At 36.5% G+C, this 16047-nt stretch overlaps 1 long non-coding RNA gene across 1 annotated transcript; it reads left to right on the top strand.

Annotated features, from left to right (window-relative positions):
• The first annotated feature begins 722 nt into the window (after positions 1 to 722).
• On the top strand, positions 723 to 15515 carry LOC141539994 (uncharacterized). The gene is made up of 4 exons (XR_012481446.1): positions 723 to 973; positions 1169 to 1376; positions 9968 to 13216; positions 15281 to 15515. It is a non-coding gene; the product is annotated as an uncharacterized LOC141539994 (long non-coding RNA).
• Positions 15516 to 16047: the final 532 nt, after the last annotated feature.

The raw sequence follows: 16047 nt of genomic DNA, 5'->3' as shown, positions 1-16047 counted from the left end.
TACTACATGGCTAATTCTGCTAATAGAAAAATGAGACTTAAGGAACTTATATTTCAGTAGAAAGAGGACAGGACAGAAAATAGTTTATCATGGACACTCCAGAATAACAGGATTATAAACTAAATCCAAGCTCTAGGATTAAAGAATCCAGTAAATTTCTGCAGCAGGATTTGAATTCAGGTCTTCATGATTCAAATACAACTCTTTCCCTATTGAGAGGAAGCTACTCTTGAAAACAGGTTTTTCTTCCTGAGAGGCCAGCTTTCTGTCCATGATGCAAGATTGCCTGGCACAGTACTTAATAAATGTTTGGTAAATTAAATGTAGGTAAAGAATTCTGCAAATCTTAAAGAGCTGTGTAGTTGTGTCTACCTACTCAAATCCTTGTCATTTAGTCCCTTTGATAAGAATTCCAGAGCAGGTTACCTAGAACAGTCTAGGCTATCTCTTAGAACACTCAGCTATTCAGGCCAGATCTAGTCTCTGGGCCCTACTCTGTCCAATCCACAGCAAACAGGGGTTGCTTGCTGGAACAAGAACTCAGTACACCCACCATCCCAGCTGCCCTTCCTGCAAGTTGGGAAACACCTCCTTCCAAGATATCTCTGCAGCAATCATGCATGAAATCATTTTCCCCTGTGGGTTTCACAGCTTTTTGGGTGGGGGAGTTCTGTGATCTGAGTCAGAAATATTTACATTTTAAAGAGCAAAGCCATGAGAGTAAATTGTGTCTTATAGGACACTCCCTCCCAGGGACCTTCTCATTTAGTGATTCCTCCTTCCTCTGCTCGACTACCTCCCATGGCCCTTTGTCACTTGATTTCTCAGCAGGGTTGGAGGGGGGAGGGGATGCCACAAGGGAGCTCCATTGGGTGATTTATTTGGTGACCACAGAACTTCAGAGCCCTAACCTGGAGGAGTCAGTTACAAGTGAATGTACCTCTCGGATGAGACAGTCTCCCTTGTTCTGACGGTAAGTTCAAAGCCTTCTGAAAAATCTCCCAAGTAGAACTGCCAAATCTCAAAAAGGGCCCTGCTTAAACTGTCTGATGTCCCTGGGAAGTGGCCATCAGTGTAAGCCCTGGCCTCTCTTTGCCAAAATTTTGCAGACTTCTGTTCATTCTTATTCGTTTGGTTCTCTCTCATGATTATCGCTCCCATTTTTCAGATGGAGAGACTTAGTAATAGACAAAGTTGTACAATGGTCCCATGACAACACAGTGAAGAAAAAAGTGCTGGAGCATACATTCTTTTTGGAGGAAACAACAAGAATTCTGCCAAGCAAACACAGACTATATCCTTAATACCAAACCATTTTGAAGAGACTGAGATCAGTCACTATCAACTTTGAGGAACTGATCCTTAAAGGAAACTAGGTGAGAAGCAAGTTTTTTGACGTATGGGAGACAAAGGGTATATAAATATGATGACATAACTTTCCAAAGTCAGACCACATGCCCTATCCAGTCCCACCCCTCCCCTTATGTATAGTCACAAGAAAGCCAACCATATTAGTTCAGCTGTTGAAATTAATAGCCTCTTGGGGCAGTTAGATGGCACAGTGGATAGAGCACCAGCCCTAAATTCAGGAGGACCCGAGTTCAAATATGGTCTCAGACACTTAACACTTCCTAGCTGTGTGACCCTAGGCAAGTCACTTAACCCCAGCCTCAGGAAAAAAAAAAAAAAAAAAGAAAGAAATTAATAGCCTCTTTTCCCCTATCCCCCTCACTGCTACCCCAGGGGAGGGGAGAGAGTAATTTGGCTTGGTGGATTCATTCATGATTTTCATCTATGGTCAAGCTCTCCTTGGTTCTGAATGAAAGTAGGAGGAAGGCAATGGTGGGGGGTGTGGATAGAGGGAGTGGAAGAAGTCCAAATTATCCATGTTACTGGGAAATTATCAGTAAAGAAGAAGCTTTACTTTATTAGTGTCATCACTGAGGCATATTTCAGAGAGCTGCAGGGATCAAAATTCAGAGATTAAGTTTATGTAAATGAGGCAGAAAGAATGAAAGACAAAGATAGGGGAGGTTTGAGTCCTGGCAAGATAATAGCAGCCAAGAATTTGAGATCATTTTTATACTTTAGTATCAATTTTCTCTCTATTAAGTATCTATTTATCTATACCTATATCTATCTATCCAGCCATCTATCTATCTATTTATCTATCAAATCAAAGAACTGTTGAAGGGAGTCACAGAACAAAATGCAGAAAGAATGAAATCTGTTTCTTTCTCTAACTTTGGAGAAAGACATTGAAAGTCTAGATCATTGCTTGGAAACCAGCATGGATTATTGACCTTATAGGCAGGAAGGTCTGTGTACATATACTAGATCATGATTGTGTGACTTCAGACAGTTCACTTAAACCTCTTAGTGGGGTCAAAGATGCTCCCCAGTGCATATTGGGAAATATTTAACAAAATAAATAAAAATACAACAAAATGTAGATTGTTGTTTAGTCATTTTTCATTTGTGCCTGATTCTTTTTGACTCCACTTGGAATTTTAAGTATTAGAGTAGTTTGCCATTTCCTTCTCCAGCTCATTTGACAGATGAGGAAACTGAGGAAAACTAAGCTAACTGCCTTGTTCAAGATCACACAGCTAATAAGTGTCTGAAGTTGGATTTGAACTCAGATTTTCTGGGCTCTAAGCCAGACATTTTATCCACTGGGCTCCCTAGTTGTCCAAAATATAGGCAACATTATATCTTAAAACTAAATCAATATGCTGCTAGCATTCTTATGTATGGATTAGTTACCTCCCCTTATTCCTTTTTATTTGAGTTTGACACCAGTGCTCTGATCAACTCTCTGACACCATAAATTACAAAGAAGACACTGTTGACGATGGTGGAAAGAATTTCCTAATCTGTGGGTTCCCTGTGTCAAGTAAAATCCCCTTCTAATTCATATCCCTATCTGATATTAAAGCTATAACCTCAATTCCAGTTTGGGAGCCAATTATTTTGTGATTTTTTGCAAAAAAAGGTCAAAGGAGGAAAGTGAGGGATCGAATGAGAGTATGAAAGACTTGGTATAAATCCATTCCCTCTTCCCTTAAAAACATTTCAATGCAAATGCTTTGATGGTGGATCAGGAATGTTATCAAATTAATGTACATCGATTCAATAAATATTTATGTATTCAGTACTTACCCACCCTGCTTACCCACAAAGAGCTTTCCCAAAGGAGCTACAACTTGTACACAAATAAGGAAAATGGAAAAGAAAGAAAGTTCTAATAATAGGATCCTAGATGTAGAACCTGAAGAGATCTCATAGTTCATCTAGCCTACCTGCTCATTTTACCTATAAGGAAGATTTGTCAAAGGTAAGTGTCAATGGTAGGTTTTTGAACCTGGGGCCTCTGGCTATCTTCCAACACAATGCTCTTTCTGCTATAACATATGTTCTCCTTAGAGGAATGCTTTTGTAGTCTTGAAGGCAGATTATGAGAGGGAGAGATAGAGGATGAATATCTCAGGTATGGGATAGGGGAGGGAGGCATTTTACTCCCTAAAATGAAAAGAGGCAGGGATGTCAATTTGGGGAAACAATTTGGGTAGAACATAGAGTTTTCAAAAGGAAGTGGTATGACATAAAGCTGGAAAGGTTGGTGAGGAAAGGCCTTGAATGTCACTCTCAGTGGGCTATCCTTTAAACACAATAGGGAAATACTGACTCCTCATTGTTGAGTAAGACAGTAACATACAAAAAGGATAGAAGCAATATTTTAGTGGAAGACAAGATCTAAAATACAGTTTGCATTCCTGTAAGAGAAGAAGATGTGAGCAAGAGTGGATGTGATGGTGGATGTCATTGACAAGCTCTGTGACTTTGGGCAAAATGTTTTCCCCTTCCAGCCTCCACTTTTGGGTTTAATTTCTCCTCTATAAAATGAAAATGTTGATTCATTCCATCTAGATGTGTGATCCTATGAAAGGTAGTCACTAGAGAAGTGGAACCCAATTTAAAAAGTAAAGTTAAGATTAAAATTAAGAGAAATTTTTTAAAGCAAAATCTCTCTGATGAACATTGCAGATCCCAGTCAAAAGAAGTGATAAAAAGTAACTTTGCTAATGTGATTGTATGTTGTTGTTGTTGTTTTAATATAATCTCCTGAGCTAGAGAAGAGGGAATAATTAAGGAAAAAACAGATGAATATAATTCATGAATAATGAATTATGTGAGTGACCTAACACACCCAATCCCCAGGTGTGTGAACCTGGCACCCACACTGAAGGCCTAGCTACTGCGGAAACTTCTGACTTCCTGAATTCCTTCTCTGAGTTGTTTCTTCACCAGGTAGGCAACCACTTGTGCCAGTTTAAAAAGCATAAAAAAGGTTCATTCCCTGACATTGGCTAAGGCTCCTATCAAGTTTTGAATTTAGAAACAGGTTGTACAGCATTTCCTCTGACTATGATTAAGAGATCTTTCATGCGGCAAACAGATTCAAGGAACTCTGAGTGCCATGATATAATAAAAAGAAATGCTAAATTTTCAGGAGTATGGTGGGATTTCTGGTTTCTTTTCCATTTGTATGGAAGTAAAATCTAATTTGTTATTATATATGTAGATGAAGAGATCAATTCATACTTATAGTCTTTGTATATTTAGACTTGTACTTGAAAGGGATCTTGAAGAATCATTGAATTCAACTCCCTTATTTCAGAGGAGAAACTGAGTGTAAAATGTAAGCATAGGTGAGCATATTTCCATATATTTTCATTCTGAATGGAATGAAATGGTAAAATGTTTGTAATTCAGAAGAAAGGATCAAATCATCATGTACAGAAGTAAAGAGACACACTGACCCTGGTGTAGGTTGTATGTACACTTGGTGGTGCACTGTAGTAGTGCATTCACCTCATACCACTGCACTTACTGCCTTCCATAAACCTATAGAAAGATAGTATGTCATTTTATGAACTAGTGAGAGTGTAATATACAATTTGATCATTAGGTGGTACTATACTCAAGCCACTAGCCCAGTGGGCTCATCAAGGTCTCTCTGATGTGTGCACAGGAGGTTCACTCTAGTGTAGTGAGCCTAGTGTAGTTGCTGGACTTCAAACAGCTGGGCAGGAAACAAACCCCTGCTAACTGGTTCTAAATTCTAGAGTAAAGGCTAAAATATGCATTGGAATTATTTTTAGGAAAATCTATAATTCCAAAGCACCCACCCCACGTCTAGGAAATTTCTAGCCCAAGTCAACAATAGACATTTATATTACACAAGCAGTCAACTTTCTGAGATCACAAAATTTATTTAACTTAGCAAGAAGACATAGGGAAGTTCAATACCCTTACAAGAATATGAGTGGCTCACCTGACCATATCTGAGATCTTTAGTTGTTTCTATATGCTGAAGGAATAAATTGCCCTATGTAAACTTTAGTGCACTATGTCAAAAAGCCCTGATGACTCTACCCTGTTATGGTTCTGCCTATTTCATGATTTAAATTTTTTTTCTTCCATTGCCTTGTTATAAAATATAGTTTAACCACTTTCAATGTCTTTGTATTTGTAAATTGATTTTTGTGCAGATTTTAAAATAAATGTCAATGTTACTAAATAGCACAGAAGTTCTGAGAGGAAAAAAAAACACCCATCCTCAACTTTCTTCTTTCTGCCTTGAGCTCAGTAGGTTCTTTGGATTGCCATGAAATAGATCATTTTTGCTTACAGTAAATCCTTAAGGTCTCCTTTGGGCTGATGAGCCTGTGGAATGGCATTGAGCTAAATGAATGAGAAGCCAGAAGACTCTGGAACATCACTTTTTTTTTTATTATTAAAGCTTTTTATTTACAAAGCATATGCATGGGTAATTTATCCAACATTGACCCTTGCAAAACCTTTTTATGCAAATTTTCCCCTCCTTCCCCCCACCCCCACCCTTAGTTATCAGGTAGTCAAATACATGTTAAATATGTTAAAATACATGTTATCTTGCTACACAAGAAAAATCAGATCAAAAAGGAAGCAAAAGAAAAACTGAGAAAGTAAACAAAATGCAAGCAAATAACAGCACAGAGAGTTAGATTGCTATGTTGTATTCCACACTCTGTATCTCATTGTTGAAGAGAGCCACATCCATTAGAACTTATTGTCTATAGTCTGTTGTTGCCATGTATAATAATCTCCTGGTTCTGCTCATTTCACTCAGCATTAGTTCACGTAGGTCTCTCCAAGTCTCTCTGAAATCATCCTGCTGGTCATTTCTTACAGAAGAATAATATTCCATAGCATTCTTATAATAATTTATTCAGCCATTCTTCAATTGATGGGCATCCACTCAGTTTCCAGTTTCTTGGCACAACACTCTTTGAGGGAGGAATATTTCCTTAGCATTTCTACTCTACAAAGCTAAATTGTATTCAACAGTAACTCATTCAAAAGCTGCATCTTTGCTAAGATCACTCAGGTGAAAATGTCAGCCCATAGACCATATTTTTAGAGCAAGAATATCAGAAAGTGTTTTCAAGAAACCCATTGTTCATAAGTACTTGCTTGGTTTATGATTGTGATCCTATTTTATGAATTCATTGTTTTTGAATGGGACTCAGAAATGGTCTGTCTTTCCAGTTTTCTACATTGTTATTCTCCATGAACTCTATGGGACATTGAAGCAAACCTATTGACTGTCACTCATACAACACTTCATTTCTATTTTCTGCACCTTTATACTGGCTAGCTCCCATGCCTGGAATATTCTTCTTCCTAATCAATGACTTTCTTTGTATGGTCCCATTCAGAGATAGGACATATTATTAGAATGTAAGTTCCTTGAAGGCAGGGATGGTTTTTGCTTTGCTTTTTCTTTTTGAGCACATGCTAGTAATTTAATAGATGCTTATTGGTTGATTCATTGAACACAAGTCAATATCCTAGTATATTTATACTATCTTTATTTTTAATGTTTTATGGACTATTATAAAGGCAAATAAAATTACTGCTTTTTTTTTTTTTTTACAATACAAGGTATTGAATCATAAACTGATCTTCTGTGAATTCACTGAAAATATCTTTGGGATACCTGCAGTAGCAGACAGGAGGACAGGGACAGCAGCATGTACCTTGTTTTGTTGCCACATGATTTTACTTTAGGTCTCTATACTTTGAAAGCTTTTCTTTGTGTGTAGTTGGAGGCAATTAGTTTTGCTTTGGTAGCATCTATTAGGCATTGTTCTTAAATTTTTATGGACCAGTGCTATGTCTGAATGGGGAAAGCAAGATTATTTATCTATTCCTGCTGTTGTTGTTATAGTTATTGATAATGTAAACAAGAGTCATCCTCTCTGCTCCTGGAGTTGTCCTTAAGATATTCTCAGGGAATATACAGAATATAAACCTACTTCTCAATACTCTTATTCATTTATAAAAATGTCATCATTTTATACATAAGAATAATAATCTGTAAATCATTAAATATGTTTTTTAAAGAAGAGTAAGGTTTGTTTTCAGATAATATCTATTTGAACTCCATTAAAATATGAGAATGAGATAAAGGTAATGATGATGAGGATAATGATGATATCTTGATGGCTCTGTGATATTACACATATGAGCATGAAGCAGAAAATAAGTTATCCATAAGCACCTTCCAATCCAATTTGATTCTTGCCTGTTCCTTCCTATAACTCGTTGGGATGTCTACTCAGATTACTGGAATTTTTCTTTTAATACAATAGCTAATATTTATATACAACTTTAAGGTTTGCAAAACATTTTATATAGAATGCCTTTTGACACTGTATAGGTATCAATCATTTGTGTGACATATATCATTTGACCTTCCTTTTTACTGTACAAGAGGCTCCCAATTGACATGGAAATGATACTGCTGAAACATAAATACAGCAATTGATTTTTTCAATAAATAGGCATTAATTTAAAAGTTTTCAATTTTTCAGGAGGGTTATCTTGCTGTTCATATCAAATCGTTGAGATAAAAGTCTATTGTCTATTCCCTCTCGCTAGGAGACTAGCCCATCTTTTTTTCTGATGAAATCTTGTTACATTATTTTTGAAAAAATTTTAACGATACCTTTTGTTTAATATAGTCATTTCTTGATATATCTCTTTCTCTTCCTTACTCCACCCCAGACTTTCCTTTCTTTCATTGCTTTTGAGACACAACTCATCCATGATAAAAAATTATGTTATCTGGCAATAAGAGCTAGCACTTATGTAATAAACTCTTCAGGGTTTACAAGGTACTTCACCCCAAATTACTTTGTATCTCCACCATTTAGCACAGTGCCTGGATCTTGGTAGGTGCTTATAAATGTTTTTTTAACTTTGTGTTTAAATGTTTTTTTAACTTTGTGTTTACCCTGTGTATATATATTTACCTATTTCATGTGTTTGTATTGTTTCTATTCAATACCCAGCACCTAGCATAGTCATAGAGACATGGAGTAAATCTGATCTCAATATTATAGGGACACTCCCTATCCAGCAAGTGAGGAAATTTTTTCCAATACAGATCAGCATCTTCTCAACAATTTATAATTCTACAGAGTATTTTGCACAGTATTTAGCACACAGTAAGTGCTACATAAATGCTTATATTTATAGAGCTTCCCTTATAGGACTACTTAGAGAGCAAGGGATCTGGCCAATCAGGTAATATATGTCAATGGTGGAATTGAGAGAAGAAAAGTGAAACAAAAGAAATAGAACCTTTCCTCAAGGAGTTTAAAATTAATTTAGAATAAATGCATGAAGAATACTTAAGAATTATGAAATAAGTAAGAGTGAAAACAAAGGAGTAAGATTAATAGCATCATGAGTTTGTATGATTCTTTAGATTATACAAAGAATTTTCATAGAGGTTATTTCATTTATTCCTAACAAATTCATAAGGAAGGCAGGGTGGGAATTAACATTTCCATTTTATAGATGAAAATCTTCAGGCAAAGCTAATATTAATGGTGATGGTGATGGTTGGAAATAGTGCTAATAGTGGTAGTAATAGTGGTGTCAGTAATAGCAGTAGCAGTAACTGGCAACAACAACTATCATTTATATAATCATTTGAGGTTGGTAAAGGGCTTTATATATGCTATGCCATTTGATACTCATAAAAGCCATCTGAGTTAGGTGCTATTAATGTCACCCCTAATCTACAAATGAGGAAAGTGAGGCAAGAGAGTGAGGATGTGACTTGCCTAGGGTCACAAAGCTAAATAAGTGTCTATCCAGGAATAAAATGCAGATCTTCCTGATTCTAAGTGCTGCACTGTAAGTCAACTAGACAGTTAAATGGTGAGGTAGATGGAGTGCTGAGTCTGAAAGACAAGTGTTGAAATCTGGCCTTAGATACTAACTGGCTATGTTACCCTAAGTAGTCATTTCATCTCGGTCTGCTTCAGTTTCCACAACCGTAACATGAAAATAACAACAGCACCCCTTATTTGTTGTGAGGATCAAATGAGATAATATTTATAAAATATTGGCACATAGCAAATACTTACTAAATTCATATAGTAGGCATATTACTTTCCCCTCTCTCTACTCACTGAGCCACCTAGCTACAAAAAAGAAATGAAGTGACTCTCAAGTTGGACACTTAATAGCCAGTAATTCTCAGAAACAGAGAGGGGACATGAATCAAAAGCTCGATCAAAGGTTAGTCAGGCAATACTCCCAGGAAGAAGTGAGCTTGGTTAGGCTTTGAAATAGAGAAGAGATATGGATTGGCCAAAGGAAGTGGGAGGCATACTGGGTTGGAAGAGAGAGGATGATTAACAAGTGTAAGATTGCAATCATCTTCTTGAGCAGGAGACTGATGGGGAAGCAGGCAAATGGGAGTGGACTTAAAAAGGGTGTACGTTCAAAACTGGAAAGATAGAAGATTGAGGTTTGATATACTCATATGTTCATGGGAACAAAAAGGCATAGATTGAGAACTAGAAGTGGCCTGAGATGTCTAACACTCTTTTTTTTTAACCAGGTGAAGAAATGGAGGCCAGAGTTTCCTGATTATTCCAGAGTTCTTGATCTACAACATTATGCTAGCACCTTGCTTGGAAACCTAATTCCAGATTTGGCTGATGACTCATTTAAACACCTAATGGTGAACTTATGAGAATGAAGCTTTATCTTAACTCATTTTTGTTGTGATTTAAGATACAGAAAAGCCTTTGGGCCAACCCTTTTTAGACTAGGTGATAGGGAATAAAGGAAATAGAAAACACAGCTCCTTCCCACAAGGAATTTACAATCTAGTTAAAAGAGAAATGGTCTTGGGGACAAAACTGGGTTACTGAATATATTCTTATCTAGCTTCTGGATGTTCTCTATAGAACATAAAAACCTCACTGAACTCAAAACCTTCTGCAAAGACCTCATTTAAATCTCTGCTGTTTAATATGTGCCACTTTGCTTCCAACCAGTAGAGGGCACTGTTAGTACAAAATAATATGGTTATTAAGTATCCATTGAGTCCCTTGCTAAAGACTGAACACAATGAAAGGTTCAGAGACATAGAGAAGCTGTCCTAGAGGGCCTCAGAATTGACTGTAAAGTGTTAACCCAGAGGAAGAGAGATGAAAACAAGAGCCAGAATAAGTCTGATGGACAAGGACAGATACTGCTCTTTCTTTCTAAAACTATATTTTGCCAATAGTGAGACGTTGCTCATCTGGGATCTAGACTATTTCCAACAGTCTGGTTCTCTATGAGAATGTCTCAGGCAGACTCTCTGGAGGCAGTGGTATCAGAGAGCAAGTCTTGGAGTTAGAAAAACCAAATTCTCCTTCAGACACATATCAGCTAGGTGATCTGGAGCAAGTCACTTCTCTCTTAGGGTTCCCTAAGTGACTTTAAAATTCAGTAGCAAAGCAAGTGCATTTAGAGAAGATGTTTTCTCACTGGGAGTTTCCATGCCATTGAAATCACAGATCCAGTAAAAAGCAAAACCAAAATCTTAATACAAAAAGCCCACTCTTTTTTTTTTTTTTTTTTTTTTTAATTGGAAGAGGAGAAGGGAAGGGAAAGTTTTCAAAGGAAGCAGGGAGAGGAAACATAACAGATACTTTCAAGTCCATAAAAGGCTGTCTTGTAGAAGAAAGAATATGCATTCTTCATGTCTCCAGAGGTAGAGCTATGCCCAAAAGGTAGAATAAAAGGATTTACTTAGAATTTTAAGATTTACTGTATTGGCCTGTTGAATCTATACAGCCGTTCCATAAAGCAGGGCTTTATCATTATCCTCATTTGCCAGATGAAGAAACTGAGACTAAGAGAGGTTGAGAGACTAAGATTCAGCTAAGTGTCTGAAATAAGATTCAAATGCGGATTTTCTTAACATAAAGCCTGATACTCTAGCTACAATGCTGTCTTGAAGTTACAGAGAGGACAATTTGAATTTCACATAAAGGAAGAACTCCCACATACTTTTATGGTTCAGTTATTTTAGTCACATCTGACTCTTTGTTGGACCTCTTTTGGTTTTCTTGGCAAAGATACTGGAGTGATTTGTCATTTCCTTTTCCAGCTCATTTGACCGATAAGGAAATTGAGACAAATAGAGTTAAGTGACTTGCCCAGGATCACACAGCTAGCAAGTATCGGAGGTTAGATTTAAACTCAAGTCTTCCTGGTGCTCTATAAACTGCACAAACTAGCTGTCTCTTCCCCCTTTCCCCCATCAAATTTAGAACTATCAGGAAATGGGCAGTTTTACTTTTTGTAGCAACAAGGAACAGAAACAAAGTAGAGGCCTGTTGTTTGGGGAATGGGTGAGCAAATGCAGCTTTGCCTTGCAAGGAAGGGCTATACAAAGTGTCACACATGAATGAAACAATGAAAGTGAAGAATGCAAAACAACATGGGAAAGCTTAGATGATCTGATACAAGATGAAGTTAGTACAACAAAAAATACAACATAATAACGATAGCTAGCACTTATATAATATCTTTAGGTTTGTAAAACTCATTACAAATGTTATCTTATTTGATTCTCACACCTAGGAGGTAGCTGCTATTATCATCCTCACTTTACAGTTGAGGAAACTAAGTCAGGCAGAGGTGAAATTACCCACTTAAGGTAAAAAAAATCTATGTCTGCCTCTAGGTATAAACAAGTACTACAACAATGCAAAGGGAAGAAGAACAACAACAATAAATAGATTTGGAGCTTTGCACAATTCTATAAGCAAACTAGGCTTATAGAATGACAAATAAGAGTACACCTCCATCCCTTCTTGGTAGAGGTAGGAGGCTATGGGTAGGGAATAAGCCATTCCTTTTGCTGGGTCCCAAGGAGGTCTCAGTGAAAAAATACAGATGTTGTTTAATTATTTCAATCATATCTGATTCTCCATGATCCCATTAGGGGCTTCTTAGCAAAGATACTAGAATTTTTTGCTATTTTCTTCTCCACTTCATTTGACAGATAGGGAAATTGAAACAAACAGGATTAAGGGACTTGCCTAGGGTCACACAGCTAGTAAATTTCTGAGACTAAATTTGAACTCAGGTCCTCCTGATTCTAGGGCCAGTGCTCTATCTACTGCACCAGTCAGCTGCCCTATTCGGACTAATTCTTTATGTCATCCTGTTGTTCTATATTATTTGACTTCTCTAATAACTGAGACTATGTATACTTTTAACCCTTTAAAGGAAATGTTCTATGTAGAACACAGTAGACCTTATTCTCTTGCCACCTAATTTTCTTACCTATATTCTCAGGATTATTCCTTACTTGATGACCACCAGGAATCACCTTCCTGCAAAATCAACCAGAACCAGAATGCATTTCAGGGTAGTCTGTCTCCCTCCTCCTCTCCTTTAAGATGGAGGGTTGTGCACACATTGCCAGTTTAGGTCAATGTGTCTGGAATTTTTGTTTAATTTTTTTTTCTCTGTCACCAGCAAGACTTCAACCTCAAGAGAATATTGAAATATTTACAGAACTCACTGCAAAGTAAAAACAAGAAGATTTTTTTAAAACCCTATTTTTAGAAAAAGGATATATGTTTGTGATGAAGTTGGAAAGCTTGACCTTGCTGTTATTATTTTCTGCAGAATGCAAGTTTTGTTTTTGTCTTTGACTATCCCAAATAGGTGCTTAACAAACATTTGCTATTGTTAAATTCCAGAGATGCAGCACACAGAGAGAAGTGGGCAGGGCCTTTATTTCCCTGGCTTTATGATTCCCCCTCCCCAGACTTCTGCATTCCAGCAAGGTGCCCTTAATGTAAGTAATGAATCCTACAAAGGGATCTGATGTGTTCAAACTTGTACTATTTGGAATTCTAAATCTGTAAAATACAGTAATCGGCCCCAGCTCAGTGGAAATATGCCCATGAATTTGAATAATGTGACTCCTTATGGGATTATAGTTTGTGCCAATGAAGACCTAGTCCTTCATGAAAATCTATTTGTGTCCTTTTAGCCAAGGAAGGGCAGACAGTGATTTCAAAGAGATCCTGAGAGAACCAGGGCCCAGGACTGCTCCCTTTTTGCATCATAGATGACTTTAGAGGATATATTTAGAGGTGAAAGGGCCTTTATTCAATAGAAAAGACTAAGGGCCCAGAAAGTGAAGATAGAAACAAACTCCTTGAGAACAGAAACAAATACATTTTGGTTTCTGTATACTCAGCACTCAGTACTGTTAGGCACACACTATGAGCTTAATAAATGTTTTCTGACTCATTCGATCCTCACACAGAGAATATCACCTCCCTTCCATCTTTGTGTTTGCCATCTCTCAGGCATGGGAAACACCCTGTCTTTATTGCCACCTCATTCAATTTTTCTCTTCTTTCCAGAAGCAGTTCAGGGGTCATCTTCTAGAGGGAATCCTCTTTGATTGTTCCAAGTGCTAGTGTCCTCCCCTCCTAAATAGTCTAGAATCATGGAGATTCATGTTCTCTGTACTTATTATGCATATGCAATATGTACATGCATGTAAACATGCACACACAGACATACAAGTGCACTGTACATTGTATACAATGCACACATTGTAAGTATGTTTATATAAATGTGTGTGCATATATAGAAATATTTATGCATATAGGCAAATGTTCATATACATGCATATACATGTGTGTATATACTTGTATATGTATGTGTATGGCTACATAAAGGCAAATGCATATAGACAAATACTTATAGACATACATACATGTGTGTGTATAAATATATATGTATATAGACAAATACTCATAAGCACAGTGCACACATGTATATAATTAAATATATGTACTTATGGTACACACGTATACAAATACTTGTGTATGCACACCCATCTTCTTATACATGTGTGTGCATGTATGTATGTATGTGTATATACACAAATCTCCACTCATTCTGAACTCTACCTGGCCACTGGCCCCAGATGGCTCCAGAGGAGAAAGTGAGGCAGGTGATCTTCCACACAGCCCTTCCTCACTTCATATGCATGTCATAAGGAAGGACAAACAACAACTTAAACACACGCACACACACATTTATTGTTTCTCCCATTAGAATATGAACTCCTTGAGAAGTCTTCCTATCCCTAGTGTTCAGCACAGGATCTAATAATAAGAACTTAATAAATGTTTTTCGAGTGAATGAAAGGGTAAATGAGTAATTTGCTGAAAATAACATAGGTAATTTGGGGAGATTTAAACCCTGAAATTTACACCCAGATTCTCTGATTCTAATCCATCTCATTTTCATTTAAATAGAATAGACATCTAATGACCCAATCAGTAGACCATTGGAAAGCCTAAGTTCAAATTTGGCCTCAGACACTTACTGTGAGACTCTGAGCAAGACTTTTAATTTCTTGGTGCCTTTGTTTCTTCAACTATAAAATGTGAATGATAATAACACTTACTTCCTAGAGTTGTGAGAATCAAATGAAGTATTTGTAAAAAGCACTTAGCACAGTGCCTGACTTAGATAAATGCTTATTCTTTTTCCTTTCCCTTTCTTTTCCCCAGTTACACACACACATACTATATTCTATAATAATATAATTATATTATATTATTTAATATAATGATATTTAATAAATGTTAACTTATATAAATATAATAGTAAATGCATTATATAAATTAAATAAATAATAATATTTAATATAATCATATACTTATATATACTGTATTATAACATTTTATAAAATCATAAAAATTTATACATATAATTGTATTATATAATTTAATATAATCATAATTTATATGTTACATATATACATACATATACATACCTATACACATATGTTTTATGTCAGTTACATTTCCTCCTGTATAACTTTCTCTCCTAGAAAGTCATCCCTTATAACAAAAAATCTTCAAAAGAAGAAAGAGAGGGGAACAAAATTCACAGAAGCAATCTAACCATCAAAGAAGACTGCCATTATAAATAGCATTTTAAACCTGTGGTCTTCAACCCCTAAGGCCTTCCCATGGATCGTCCTTGCTGCCAAGCTTTGTCATTTTAATTTCTTGACCTTAGGTTTTGGCTGTCTAGTTCTAGTTCTTTCTATTTACATTGTTGTAATCATGATGAAAATTTTTTTTTTTGTTTTTTTTTTTTTGTTTTTTGTTGTTGTTGTTGTTCCTGCTTGCTTCCGTTTGAGTGGATTCATTTAAGCCTTCCCATACTTTTTAGCACTTTATATTCATGCTCTTCTATAGAACAGTGCTATTCTATTCCATTCCCATATCACAACTTGTCTACCATCCCTTGAATGACATCATCTACTCGGTTCCCTGTTCTTTGGAATTCCTGCTCGCTTTTCGGAAAATAAATTTTTATTGATATTTTTTGTTTGTACAAGAGCTGAATTTTCCCTCCAGCTCATTCTGTATCTCTTGAACTGGTTTAGCTCAATGATTTTGGACTCAGTGATTTGAAGACATAGCAAGGAGGTAACTGAAAGAGTTCTGAACCTAGAAGTCTCAAACAGAGTCCCAACTCTGCTATCTATTGCTCCGGTGATCCTTCTCTTCTCTGGGTCTCATTTTTCCCCTCTCAAAAAAGTACATGACTTCTAAAGTCCTTTCCTGACCTAGATCTAGTATGGGGAGT

The sequence above is a fragment of the Sminthopsis crassicaudata genome, chromosome 4, assembly GCF_048593235.1.
Source record: "Sminthopsis crassicaudata isolate SCR6 chromosome 4, ASM4859323v1, whole genome shotgun sequence".
Taxonomy (NCBI): domain Eukaryota; kingdom Metazoa; phylum Chordata; class Mammalia; order Dasyuromorphia; family Dasyuridae; genus Sminthopsis; species Sminthopsis crassicaudata.
Note: the sequence above shows the minus strand (reverse complement) of the source record. Positions and strands in the feature narration are given on the sequence as shown.